Below are 14,943 nucleotides of genomic sequence, written 5' to 3' on the forward strand. Positions count from 1 at the left end.
ATGTGGTGTACGGTAGATGTAATTCTGAACGGTTTTAATAAATAAGAAACACAGAGCCAAATGCAGAGTTAAAAGCCCAAGAGGTCAGAGCAGCAGCCAAGAGCTAAGACCAAGACCGCCTTTTTACCCCTCGCTGTGTGTCTCCATGCTGGCTGTATCCTTGAACACACAGAGATTCTGCCTGTCATGTGATCGGGATTAAGGGCGTGTGCTACCACTGCCAGACTTCTGCTAATGGCTTGCTATTAGCTCTGACCCCCAGGCAACTTTATTTATTAACATACAAATAAAATCACATTTCAGCACAGATAAAATATCACCATAGTGCACATACATACATGCAGATGAAACACTCATATATATAAAATAAAAATAAATCTTTTAAAAAAGACCTCACTAAACTGAAATATCATCTCAGACCTCCTAGACACATGTTAGTGAGGATATGGAAGAAAGTGTCCTCATAATGTTCTTGGTGAAGATATGACTTGATATGGGAAAATAGTATTTAAATTTCTTTTTAAAAATTAAAAAGTAAGACTGTATCAGCTTAATAGCCTAGACTCCATCTAAGAGGAAAGCCTCAATTGAGGAATTGCCTATATCAGATTGGCCTTGTGGGCATATCTATGGGAGACTGTCTTGATTATTAATCAGTGAAGGAGGACCCAGCCCACTCTTGGCAGCCTAAGCTAGGCAGTTGGGGTAAGGCTATATAGGAAAACTAGCCAAGTGCTAGTCTGTGAGCAAGCCAGCAAGCAACTTTCCTCCATGGTCCTTGCTTGAGTTCCTGTCCTGACTTCCCCCAGTTATGGACTGTGACCACTTGGAAATGAAAGCTAAGCAAACCATTTCCTCTCCTGAATTGCTTTTGGTCAAATGTTTTCTCACAGCAACAGATTTTGAGGAACTAATATGCTAATTTACATAGTGGTTATACCATTTGACATTATCCCCAACATCCACGAAGATTCCAGTTTTCTGGATCTCCTCACCACTGCAATTTATATTCTGGATTTTTAGTACTACATATCCTAGTGGATATACATTGGCATCTTTTTGTTATTTTAATTTATATTTTCTTTATACTTAGTGATGTTTAGCGTTCTTTTATGTGACTGTTGACTATTTGTATATTTTCCTTAAGGAAATTAAAGTCGAGTCCTTTTATGCTCAATTTGTAATTATGTATTTTGTTTATTTTTAAATTGGATTTCTGTTATGTTTATTGTAATTTTGTTTATTGTTTTTAATCAGCTTTGTTGAAATTCAATATTAAGATAAAATTACATTTTTTCTTATTAAGCATGTTAAAATGTGCTAGCCATATGTTTAGAAGCCTAAGCATTGAATACTTAATGAAGGAGTCATTAAATGAAGACTACTGGTATCTTTACTTAGCAGCAGTTGAAACTGTTTACCATAAATGTAACCAGATAGTGTTTAACTTCAGTGTGTTTTCAAAGGACTATTTCTTTTCTTTTCTTTTTTTTTTTTTTTTTTTTTTGAGACAAGATTTCTCTGTGTAGCTTTGGTGCCTGTCCTGGATGTCCAGACTGACCAGGCTGGCTTTGGCTCACAGAGCTGGAGCCTGGCTCTGCCTCCCGAGTGCTGGGATTAAAGGCGTGTGCGCCGCCGCCGCCGCCGCCGCCGCCACCACCACCACCACCACGCTTCAAAGGACTATTAGACATACAAAACTACTTGTATTCAGTAGTTTTCCATCAGTTCTCAATGGGTCAGTCTGAGACTGTAGTGTAAAGACTTCCTATTTCACGTAGAATTATCTTAATAGATGACATTTTAAAGAAGCTCTATAAACATTACCAGTTTTAATTTCTCAAAGTTATTAGTTGGTCATAATTGAGCTTAAAAGTAGTAAACATTTGAAGACTACTCATTAAAATTCTGATAGCTGTGTCATCCATTTTATGAGTGTTTTAGTCTACATAGGATAAGTTCAGTGTTTTTTAAGATCTTCCCATTCATTTCTAATCCTTAAGATTTTATCTTTAACAATTCTGTATGAAGAGGTTTTGTATTTTTATGGAAAAATTAACAGTCATTAAAATACAAATAACAAAAGATGGTGTAGACCAAAAAGATGAAAGCAGATGAAATGTAAAGGTGACTTTGACTGATCTTTTGATTTTTGTGAACTGGAATGCTTTATGAGCTCCTCCGTTTTCTTACACCTTGAAAATATTCATGGCAATACCAAAGAACTCAGCATGTAAAAAGTCGGTTTTTGTTTTGTTTTGTTTGTTTTTTTCGAGACAGGGTTTCTCTGTGTAGCTTTGTGCCTTTCCTAGAACTCACTCTGTAGCCCAGGTTGGCCTCGAACTCACAGAGATCCACCTGCCTCTGCTTCCCGAGTGCTGGGATGAAAGGCATGCGCCACCACCATCCAGCCAAAAATCGGCCTTTTTAAAGGTATATAAGAAGACTGTTATTTTTACACCATCACCATTTTAAAATTACATTGTTTATAACACTTGCATATTGAATTATCTAAAACTGATATGTTGACATTCCAACTCTCACTACCTCCAAATGTAACCTTATTTGTAAATAGTCATTAGTTAGTTATGATAAGGTTTCAGTAGAATATTTTAAGTTACCAGTCGAGTATAACTGATGACTCTAAAAAGGAAATAAAGCCCCTGTCCTTTTTGTCTTAGAAATAAACTTTCTCCTTTGTGCTGATGACCATTCCTGCTCAGGGAAAAACACTTAAAAATCAGGTAGACAAGTTAGACACAACCTTTGCCATCAGCATATCCAGCATAGTGAAGCCTGCCAGTACCTTGACTAGTTAAACGTTTAGATGATTGAATGTGAATTCCCTTCTGACTAAAGAATTCCATATTCGTAAGTAAAAATTAAAATGTATGTTCTTATGAACATATATTTTAAATATGTTTATAAATATCCATAATGAAATAGCCTTATTTGTGATATTGAGGAAAGTAAAACCAACTCATTGTCAATTAACTAATACATAAAATATGGCTACATGTGTACATTGGAATAGTGTATCGCTACAAAAATTAGTGAAATAGTGTTTCATTCTACAATATGGTTGCATCTTGAAAGACATGCTAAGTGAAAAGGTAGTAGTTATCTCAGGTCATTTGTAAATCTCTGGGTATGAGATCATGATTGAGAGATTTAGGTTCTGACTTACTTGGAGAGAGAACACTTATAAAATAAAAATATTGTTATTTTAAAACACTGTATTAGAATTCAGATTTTTTTTAAAGCGTATTAAAATTGTAATACATCTTAAGATCTTAACAGCTACCTATGTATCAAATCATATTACTCTAGTGTTTTAGCTCTTTATTTCTCCTTTCTTTCAGAAGAAGGCATTGTTTAATGATTGAAACCCATAAAAGAGACTGAGGCCTAAAGACCACACAGCTCCCCCTCCCCTCAATGACTTTCAAACCCCTGCTTGGTGCTAAAGATTCAGAATGGGGAGTTTGGGCATCTGCTGCTTGGTTCTACTTTTTGTTTGTTTGTTTGTTTGTTGTTAGGAAAATTAGCAGTAAAGCAACCCTGAAGGAAGTAAGTGTTTGTTGTTGACTTACTTTTGTCTCTGTCTAATTTGGAGGTTATTTACTCTTTTTAGTAGTTATCCCTTTTTACCGCATATAGCTAATACAGGTGCATTCTTACTCTCCTTTTCAAATAAGACGAGACTCAGAGCTCTTATAGCTGGCCATTCTACCCTTGCTCTTTTTCATCGTGTGCCAGAGAAATCCAAAACATCCTCCCTCAGCAAAGGATGAATTTACTAATTCATCTGAATGCTAGCTCCCGGAGTTTAAGCTACAGCTAGACCCAGGTGGGGCCTAATCCTACTTTCATCTATTCTCTGCAGGTGTAATGCAGCTTCCTGCTTGTTGTCTGGGCAAATATCCAGGCCTTTCTAGACTTTATGGCTCTGATCTAAGTAGAAATGAACTGATAGCAGGAAAAATCATAAGACACATTGAGTGACCCAACTTAAGACACGTGTTCAATTCTGAACTATGGCCAGAATCATTTCTGGGCTAGAAGTGGAGGTTGAGTTCAGTGCCAGGCAAAGCTGTTGACAAGAATGATAATATTCTCAGATGAAAAGGAACTGAGCACTAAGGACAGAATGGTAACAAGGGTCAGTATATATAGTGAGGATTCATTGAACAAAATACATGAACCCATGTACAAGATAAATTTTTGACATCAGCTCTTAGAATATACATTAGATGTATGTGATTCTTGAAACTTGGTGGGGTATGGAATCCTCAGTGCTAGAGAAGTATGCATTTGAGCTGAGTTGGTGGCAGGTGCCTGTAACCCAGTATTTGGGAGACTGAAGGCCAACCTGAGTTCCACAGTGGAAGGAGGGAAGAAAGGAGAGATTTTAGAAGATATATTGTGACATATATATATATATATATATATATATATATATATATTATATATACACACACATACACACACACACACATATATATATAAAGATATAATGGTAAATAGCAGTCAGTTGGGAGGGATAAAACATTGGAAATATTGAACCACTACTAGTTGAAATATACTGCTGATTTGTAAGTATGTGTTTGTTTTCACCTTTAAGGCATACTACATGGTGGTTAATACCATAGAGCAGTGTTGTCCATCTGTATCGTTCCACAGTAATAGAAACATTCCATGTCAGTGCTTCCCAGCATGGCGTCTATCAGCACATTGGTGCTGAGCAATCGAAGTGTATGTGATGTAACCAAAGAATTGACTTTATATTGATACTTAATATTCATAAAACTTAAATAGCCACTTGTAGATAAATATGTACCTCAAGAGAAAAGTTGAGACTTGCACTTCGTTCTCTCCTCCTCCCAATATTCAGTACCTGTAATATACTGGGCAGCTTACTGAACTTTTCTTGCCCTTAATTTCTGCATATGTAAGATGAAGAGAAATATTATATGTATCTCAGGTGAGTTATTTTGAAGATCTAATGGCTTAATTCATGTAAATGTGGTTGACATTTCTCTGGCATATGGCATTTAGGTGTTAGCCTTTGTTCTTGTTGTCATTGTTAGAACAGTTGAAATGGCAGCGTCACTTAGAGAAAGACTCCGGGAACCAGAAGATAGAGTAAGCCTGGATCAGAGTCACCACATGGAAGTCACAGAGTAAATATTTCAAGATTATAAACCATGTTCTTTCATTAATATCTGTTGTATTAATCTACAATATTCATTAATATCTGTTGTAGAGAGTCACTAGAGTGATACCAAATCTGTAGTGTAGGCAAAATGGAAGTCTATATGTTAATCTAGTAAACGTTAGGTGTTTATCATCAGAGTATAACCTAACTAGCACATGGCTGATATCAGCTAGCTCGTGACTCTTGTATATCCAAACTGTGCATTCTGTAAGATGGCCTGTTCTGTTGTTGGAGACTCCATTTATAAAGATCTTTATAGTGGCTCAAGTCTTGGTCCCATTTGACCTGTGATTATACTTATGCCTCTGGGTGAAAATTACATGTACTGGAAGCTTCACTATCGTAAGACATTTTTGAATCTCCCTTAATTTGTCAGTCTAGGAAAAAAAATATGTATTAATGTTACTACTACAAAACACTGAGCTCAGAATCAGTTATTAACTAAAATATAATAAAACAAGCATTTAAGTTTAGAAAAACAATTACACTAGTGTTAAAAATACATGATTCCCAATTCATGAGAAGCTATCAATTCAGTATGAAATCATAAGATCACATTGATAACACTGAATTGTAGTTTGAGTTTTTTGTTTGTCTGGTTTTGTTATTGTTTAGGATAGTTACTGAGTATCAGTAGAACTGTGTAAGGACAAACTAACAAAATTGGCTTACAAAATTGGTCACCAGAGTGGCTAGGCGGAAGTCTGGAAGCCATATTATCATAGAGGGAATTATTAAAAAGAATTATGAAACTTATTTGTTTGTTTAGGTTTTTTCGAGGCAGGGTTTCTCTGTGTAGCTTTGGAGCTTGTCCTGCATCTCACTCTGTGGACCAGGCTGGACTTGAACTCACAAAGATTTGCCTGGCTCTGCCTCCTGAGTGCTGGGATTAAAGGCGTGTGCCACCACTGCCTGGCTGAAACTTTTATTTTTAAAGAAAAACAGGGCGACACTGATTCTGAGATGATTAAAATGAAATTCCTCTGATCTTTACAATAGCTAACTAATGGCTGTTTGTTGGAATAAAGTATATGGGCCACCCAAGCTTTGATTGTTACCAATAAGACTTTTCAGAGTTGGGCTAGAGAGATGGCTCAGGTTAAGAACACTCACTGTTCTTCCAGAGGTCCTGAGTTCAATTCCCAGCACCCACATGGTGGCTCACAACCGTCTGTAATGAGATCTGGCTCCCTCTTTTGGCCTGCAGTGATACATGCAAACAGAACACTGTATACATAATAAATTAAAAAAAAAAAGACTTTTCAAAGTTTCTGAACTTTAACTTAGAATAAGTACTTAGTCCAAAATTGATTGTTAAGTACTTTCTATCATCTTCTAGTGTATTTGACCATCATCCCCAAAACTTGTAAGAATATTTAGTAAAGATTTTTATTTTTGAGACAGAGTCTCTCCATGTAGCTCTGTCTGTCCTACACTCAATGTAGACCAGGCTGACCTCAAACTCACAGAGATCCTCCTGCCTCTGCCTTCCAAGTGCTGGGATTAAAGGTGTGCGCCACCACTTGATCTGGTAAAGAATTTTTTTTTTTTTTTTTTTTTTTGGTTTTTTCGAGACAGGGTTTCTCTGTGTAGCTTTGCGCCTTTCCTGGGACTCACTTGGTAGCCCAGGCTGGCCTCGAACTCACAGAGATCCGCCTGGCTCTGCCTCCCGAGTGCTGGGATTAAAGGCGTGCGCCACCACCGCCCGGCTCATGGTAAAGAATTTTTAATTGGAGTTGGGGAGATGGCTGATTGCATAAGAGTGCTTGCTATGAGAGCAAGACAGCCTGATTTCACATTCCAAGAACCCATATAAAAAGCTAGGTATGGCTGTTGGTGCCTGTTATACCAGCCTTGAGGGGTAGAGACAGTGGATCACAGGAGTTCACAGGCTAGTTAGCTTACCCTAAAGAGCTTCTCTCTTCTCAGATGGCCCTAGCTTGTGTGAAGTTGATTTAGAAAACAAAAAAAAACCTAACTATCATACCAGTATTCTCTCCTTCAAGTTAATCTACATTGGAAGTTAAGTTATGGTTAGAAATATGTTTGGTGAAAAGGAAGGACTGCAGCTGAAGGAAAAATAATTAAACAATCTAATAGAAATATGTTTGTCTTAGAGAGAGAAAAGCCACCAAATGCTTTGTACCTGGGTAGAATAAAGCATGAAAGAATGTCTTTGTAAGAGGATCAGGAGTAGTGCTTGCACTGCTGGTGGTTGTGTGAACCTTGCAGTAACTCTGAAGGATCCTAGAATATACAGCACACAGGCTGAAAAATCCCTGTTATTTCTTTTTATAGACTTCGTTCTCTTAGGACCCAGTATAATTAACTCGTTCTTCCTCCTGAGTGTTATACTCCCAGGCACTTTGAATACTGTTGGGCAGTAACATGATTTATTCCCAAACACAGATGATTACATTGTGCACATAAGCCTTACTTTCTACCTCCAAAGCATGGTGTACACCAGTGTAGGGAACTGACTGCTTACTGCTTGCCTGCACATACCAGAGCAGTTAATATCCTTAAAGTATAGCCACATTGAGCTATTGCATCTTATCTTTTGAAAAGCAAAATGGAACCTTCTTATTTTTAATTAAACACCTAAATGGAACAGTATCCATAACAGCTTCTTTTCATTGAAGCCTACCTAAGCCATAGTCTGGCTTAACTCCTGAGTTAGGTTTCTGCTTCATCTTCTTCTGGGGTGGAAACCCTGTTTTGCTTGCTTTTTTGCTGCATTGACCCTCTGTTTCTCTTCTTTTCAGCTGTCCTATCATTGTCTTTAAAACTTCCAGTGCTCATCCACTTTCTCTCTTTAGAATAGAGTCTATTTCCCTTTCTTCCTCCCTCCCTCTCTCTCTCTCTCTCTCTCCCTCCCTTCCTTCCTTTTTTTGTTTTATGTGTATGGGTGTTTAACCTGCATGTATATATGTTTGGTGCCTTTGTAGGCTAGAAGAGAGTGTTAGATCCCCTGAAACTAGAATTACAGATGGTTGTTTGTGAGCCCCACCATATGGATGCTGGGAATCAAACCTGGGCTCTCTGGAAGAGCAACAAGTACTCTTAATCACTGAGCCATCTCTCCAGCCCCAGTCTGTTTGTTCTTATCCTGACTCTTCTCATTTAGCAAATCACAGAGGCAGCTTGTACTCCATCTTACCGTGGAAACCTGTGGCTGACTTAAATGTTCTAGGGTGTCTGAGTAGCTATTTGGAAAAAAGGTGGAATTTGACCCTTCTGTGTGCAAGAATAAACAGGAAAGTGTCTATGTAAGTGTTTATAACATTGTTTATAATAGGAAAAAAAAAAGGAAGTACCTAAGTGTTCCTCAATCAATAATTCAGTAAAAAAGCATGATCTATCCATCCAATGAAATATAATTCATCAATTTAAATAAATGTACTGATGATTGTTCTTTATTCCTTTCCCTTTTTTTTTTTTTTTTGATGTTTTTGTTTGTTTGTTTGCTTGCTTTTGTTTTTTTTCAAGGCAGAGTTTCTCCAGAGTTTTTGGGAACTTGCTCTTGTAGCCCAGGCCGACCTCAAGCTCAAGAGATCTGCCTGCTTCTGCCTCTCAAGCGCTAGGAGTAAAGGCATGCGCCACCACCACTAGCTCAAATCTTATCTTTTTTATTGGTCGTTCATAATTAGCCAATATTTGATTACCTTTAATTCTTACATAGAGATAGGTAACAAGAATGTTAAATGGTCTTTTAATAAAAGACCCCAGACAGATATTGGGGTAAATGCTGAAAGATCAGAGAGACAAAGGAACAAGCCACTACCACATCTTACCTCTAGGACTTCTCAGCCTGAAAAGCCTTTAGTTCCTATTTCTTCACACCCTATATACCTTCTCTGCCCAGCCATTACTTCCTTCTTAGTGCTCAGATTAAAGGCTGTGTGCTTCCCAAGCAAAGGCATGAGATCTCAAGTGCTAGGATTAAAGGTGTGTGCCACCGCTGCCTGACATCTGTGTTTAATCTAGTGACTTGTTCTGTTAGGTACACAATATATCACCCACAGAGATAATATAATGTACTAAATTAAAGTAACAGCTGATTAATTTAAAGCCAGCCTTATATTTTTGATCTAAGAGACTACTCAGGACTTAACACCTAATCTACATCTTCTACCTCTGTCTTTCCATTTTGATGATGTCTGTTTTGGGTGGTTGTCACAAGTACTAAGAAAAAGTCTTATACCTACCTATTGTACTACACATTTTTTATTTATAGCAAAAATAGACAAGCATTAATACATTAATTTCGGGTAATGGCTTATAAGGCACTCAAATCTTTTTAATTTAGCTGCAGGCTAACTATATATTCAGCAAGAAGGAAACACTGGTGTTGTAGCTCAGTAGAATATGTATGTGCATGCTTAGCCTACACAAGGCCCTGAATTCAATTGTGGACCTGAAAAAGATTTTTATAAAAATTGCCACATGAGGACTGGCAAGATGGCTCAGTAAGTGATTCACATGATAAGAAGAATCAACTCCACAAAGTTGTCCTGTACATGTATGTGTACACACTCAAAACACACACACACACCATGAATGAATGAATGAATGAATGAATGTAGCTGAAGTTTTCTCCAGTCCTGCCTGGCCCACGGTCAGGACAAGTCTCTCTCACCCACCAGTCCCACAGCCACTCAGACTCAACCGAGTAAACACATAGAGACTTATATTGCTTACAAACTGTATGGCCATGGCAGGCTTCTTGCTATCTAGTTCTTCTATCTTAAATTAACCCATATCTATTAGTCTATAAGTTGCCACGTGGCTTGTGGCTTACCGGTATGTTAACATCTCGTTTTTCATGGCGGCGGCTGGCAGTGTCTCTCTGCCTCAGCCTTCCACTTCCCAGAATTCTCCTCTCTCCTTGTCCCACCTATACTTCCTGCGTTTTATTTATACCATCAGCATTTTATTTATACAGAGTGATAACCACAGCAAATGAATGTTGAGGGGAGGAAATTGCTGCGTGGCATCAAATTATGCCTTAAGATAGCTGGAGAGTCATTTTAACTGGACATGGGTCAGGCAAGAAAGGGAAGAAATCTATGAAAGTAACTTCTTGGCTCACAAGCCAAGTGAACTCAGCTGCATGGGATCCTAATCCCTTCATGTTTATGTTACTCATATTTGCAAGTCATCAAGTAAGAGTAAACAAGCCAACAGGTGAAGCCAGGTTTGTTGGAGGCCATCTCCCAAGTGGTATGTCAGGAGCTGTTGGTATAGAATCTCATTAGCTGGTTAATCTTACTACTGGCAGACTTGCTCTAAAACAGGGATCAGATGCCTGTAAATAGGTATGGAATAGAATGCTTCTGGGGTGTTTTCTAACTGAAGTTACTGTGTTACTATGTTATTTCCTGTCAAAGCATCATACTACAGATATGTGTACCATTAAAATAAGATCAGCAAACCAAACCTTTGTGCCTTTATTGTTTATTGCCAGTTATTAAGGATCTTTGTTTTTATTGAGATTATTATGCTGTTTGAGAAATAAGAAGAAAATTAAAAATTATTCAGTAAGACTACTAGAGTGTCTGCATAGTGGTATATGGAAGCCGTGGTTTGGTTTCCACACTCCAGAAAAAAGAAAAGAAAATAGACCTCAGAAAGTAAATTTCTTCCTTTTAGGCGTTATAATTTCCTTCTTGGTAAAACAGACATTTAAGGGATGAGGGGAAACTTCGAGGGTCTAAAAGCCTTGATCAGTCATCCTTTGGGTTCCCATGGTGTCTAAGCACAGGATGCCAGTTGGGTGTGCTAGCATACTCAGTAGAAGACCCACAGCAGGGCCAGTGCTGCCTGGAATCGAGTAGTGGGGAGAGCCTTAGCAGGACAATGCCATATGCTTCAGTTTAGATTGCCAAGTGAAGTATTTTACTTCAAATCGATTTCAAAAGTAGAGTGTATATGTGCTGATAGTGAAGTATTGCTATATAATGGTTTTCTTGTCCATAACATTATTTTAAAAAATCCTGAGTTGAATTTGCTGTACACACACATTTAAAAAAAAAGAAGAATCCTAATAAACATACTGTCACACTTTAAAAACTATTTTGACTTAATAGATAAAGAATTTTACCTCACAAAGGAAAAGAGAGAGCCAAGGTTGAGGAATGAGGATTCTAAGTTCAAAACCTTAAATCAGGGCCCTTTCAGGTTGTCAGGGACACACACACACACACACACACCTTTTTCTCCTCCCCCTTCTCATCTCTTTCCACCCCTCTGGCTTTTTCTCCTCATTTCCTCCCTCTATTTTTATCATACCCAAGAAATTTAACATTGGTTAACAATTTTTTTGGTTAATTTTTTAAGATTTCTTTAATTGGTAAAATACATTTTTAATATACTAACCATATTTATACCATCTCTGTTTTTCCACAATTATCCTCAATTTTTAAAATCCAATCAATCAATGCTTTAGTTTGCATCCATGCCTTTTTTCTTTTATAAAGTTTATATATATGTTATACATATATTAAGATTCATTTATGTATTTTATGTATGTGAGTCTGTTTGCATGTATGCCTGCATGCCAGAAGAGGGTTTCAGATCCCATTATAGAAGGTTGTGAGACTCCATGTGGTTTCTGGGCATTGAACTCAGGACCTCTTAAGAGCAGCCAGTACTCTTAACTGCTGAGCTATATCTCCAGTCCCCTAAATTTTATATTTTTAAAAGTTTAGACTCGCTTTCTTTAGAAAATGGTCAATAGTCTAAACTGTACGATTATGATGTGTAGGGATAAATACAGCATTAGTGACTGCATTACGTCAGGAGGCAAAGAACAACTCATGCAAGAGTATCTTGTCTGAGGAATTTCATATTAATTTGTCTACAGTTTCCTTCCCATTCTCATTTCTCCATTGTGCCATCCTTTATCATGTATGTTCTGTTCAGCTATTTTAAAAATATAAAAATCAAATGCTAGCCTATGTTCCCCCAAAGCAATCATCCCAGCTCGATTTTTCCAGAAATAGTTGCTGCTTCTAACAAAGGGTACAAGTGATTTTTCTCAGATAAAATCTTTGCTTCTTATGGCAAGCATAATTTCAAGGCAGCTTTACTTCAAAATTATAACAGAAACTTGTTAAGAAACAGATGGACACGCTGACATAGATAATAAAACGAAGCAAGCCACTTACAAAATGACAAAAACTGAAATGCTTCAAATGATTCTCTCTCTCTCTTTCTCTTTTGGTTTTTCAAGACAGGGTTTCTCTGTTTATTCTCTTTTTAAGATTTGGAAATGATTAGGTCTTATAAATTCAACATTCAGAATTAGTGAAAACTCATAATTAATATTTTCAAATAGTTTTATTATTGTCAAGTAGAAGCTTTCATCTAATTTGAAAAAAGGCTTATCTGCTGATAGTAAACCTCAGTGACACACAGTGCTTGTTGAGTAGCTGAGTTAAGTTGGACTCAGTCCTCAGCACTGGAAGGGGAAAAGCAAACTCCAGTGATAAACGGCCCCTATTCACTCTTTAATTTCCAAGTAAGACACAGAACCTTGTTTTTAGTGCTACAGCATTAATTACCTAAGTTGACTTTGTTATCCTGTCAATGTTAAACCAATTTAGACAGGTTGTGTCCTTTCTCCCTCTTCATTTCTTTCAGGAGTTATCAGATCATCTTTGTTGAATAGCAGAGAAGAGTTTGTAGATTTATATATATTTAAGTCTGTGAACCTGAACCGGAGCTTGTTCTTGTTTTGGGGGGAGGTGTTTGTTTTTGTTTGTTTGTTCGTTTTGGAAAGGAATATAATAGTACTTACACTATAAAGTCTCTTTATCTTTTGTCCCTGGCTGATCTCATAGACTGTAGGATTATACACTTCCTACAAGACATTTAGTGGCAAAGAAGAGTCGTATTCCTAGGTAGTGGTACACATATTTTTCTTCAGTTAGTGCAGGTAATATGTGAGTATTGTCTGATAGGATCCTTAGAGCATTTCTGCATGCTTGCAGAAATATGGTCTTTGTTAAACAGAATAGCAAACTAAGGCAGATGAGAATAAAGAGTTGTTCCAGTTATTCATTGTTTTACCCCAGAGATGAAAATAATTTTCTTCATTTTATTTTGTCTTCTCATGCTTAATGAATACCGAGTTTCTTTTCATTTGATCCTTTTCTTGTAAATTATCCTTGGGCTAAGGTAGACAGCGAACATCTAACAGCAGGCTGAGCCATCCTGTGTCATAGCTCTGTCACTGTCTCCATCTATCGGTGTGAAGAAGTAATGCTCTTGCCTGAACATGCAAGCTGGGTTTTTTTTATGCAAAAATAATTTAAGCAACAATGAATTGTGCTCCAAATGCGTTTTCTTCAGTTTGAAGATGCTAAAATGTCAGCTTTTGGAGACAGAGCGTGTGGGGGTTGAGGGGGCTTTTAGTCATATTAGAGAGTTACTTAAAATTTATATATATTGTAGGTGAGTGATTTGGTGCATGCCTTTAATCCCAGTACTCAGGAGGCAGAGTCATACAGATTTGTTTGAGTTCCAGGACAGCCAGAGCTACATAGTGAGATCCTATCTTGAGAAAAACAAAACCCTAAAATTAAATATATTAACCATACTAGATTCTTTATTTTATTCTTTAGAAAATATTATCATCTTCTTTTTTTGAATCATAATGAAATCAGTTTCACAGCGCAAAAATATTTTAATAGCAAGAAATATATTTTAATAGCAAGAAATCTCCAAAATCTTGATAGTCTTATAGCATTGAGATTCTTGACTTTTACATCATTGCTTCTGACTTGCTAATGAAGAGCTCAATATAGCTTCTGATGCGTTCCAGATATTCTGGGTGGTGACTGGCTAGAGGATTACTGACATCACAACATAACAGCTGTTGGTTTCTATTGTCTCTTGGTCCTCAGTAAGTGCCTTATTCTGCTTCTGGTGCCTGACTAATCGTGTGTGTGTGTGTGTGTGTGTGTGTGTGTGTGTGTGTGTGTGTGTGTGTGTGTGTTCATCTCTGTAGAGGAATAATGCAGAGCGTCAGTATATAGACACTATGAAAAGTGTACCTTCAGTAACTCTGTATGATGAAGCAAATGTCAGGACAATGAAGGTATGTGATTCTGAGCTCATTTGTTAAATGCATATGAAAGGTAATCAAAAAGATAAATTATTATGTTTGTTTTCTTAGTACCATAATTTTTATTAATGGATATATGCAATAAAATCCAAAATTAGGGCATTTAAATATATTTATTTTTACAAAGATCTGTGTGGATTTAGATAGGTAAGAGTCATATACTTCTCTGCAGTAATGCCAGTTCCTCCCTACACCTCAGATTTTCAAACAGATTTTTATATCGTGTGGATAGAGTGGTTTACCTCTGTGCTGATTTGTATTTATATATAGCAAAACAAATTGTCAGTTGAAAAAACATGTTTTGTTCAATTCCATTTTAAAATGGACATGTTACATGGCTTGTTCAATTTTTTTAATTTCCTTATTGAACAAATACAGTGTGAATGAGATCCTGGTTGGAAATGAAGAAACTGAGCACCTTAACTTTCAAAACCCATGTTAATATTTGTGCCCTTGACTGGGGAGATGTAGGTAATTTTTAAAGTACTTAGAAAAAAACCTACATCTGTCTTTGCTGTGATTGGCATAATGAAATGTTACAAATGTTACAAAAAAGAGGAGAAATGCCAGTCTATCTCTGATGCTTGAAATTATC

At 37.0% G+C, this 14,943-nt stretch overlaps 1 protein-coding gene across 6 annotated transcripts in view; it reads left to right on the forward strand.

The window, feature by feature from the left end:
- Nucleotides 1–14,943, forward strand: part of R3hdm1 (R3H domain containing 1) — a 139,578-nt gene that overhangs the window by 21,213 nt on the left and 103,422 nt on the right. Inside the window, exon 1 of one of the 6 annotated variants that reach the window (XM_052736815.1) lies at nucleotides 14,185–14,321. The exons of the other annotated variants lie outside the window; for them this stretch is intronic. The gene's annotated coding sequence lies outside the window, so the exon portion shown is untranslated. Of the gene's footprint in view, nucleotides 1–14,184; nucleotides 14,322–14,943 lie in introns of those variants that run through there. 6 annotated transcript variants of the gene reach the window in all.

Source organism: Peromyscus californicus, unplaced genomic scaffold (genome assembly GCF_007827085.1).
Source record: "Peromyscus californicus insignis strain IS unplaced genomic scaffold, ASM782708v3 Scaffold_14__1_contigs__length_90479793_seg_2, whole genome shotgun sequence".
NCBI lineage: Eukaryota > Metazoa > Chordata > Mammalia > Rodentia > Cricetidae > Peromyscus > Peromyscus californicus.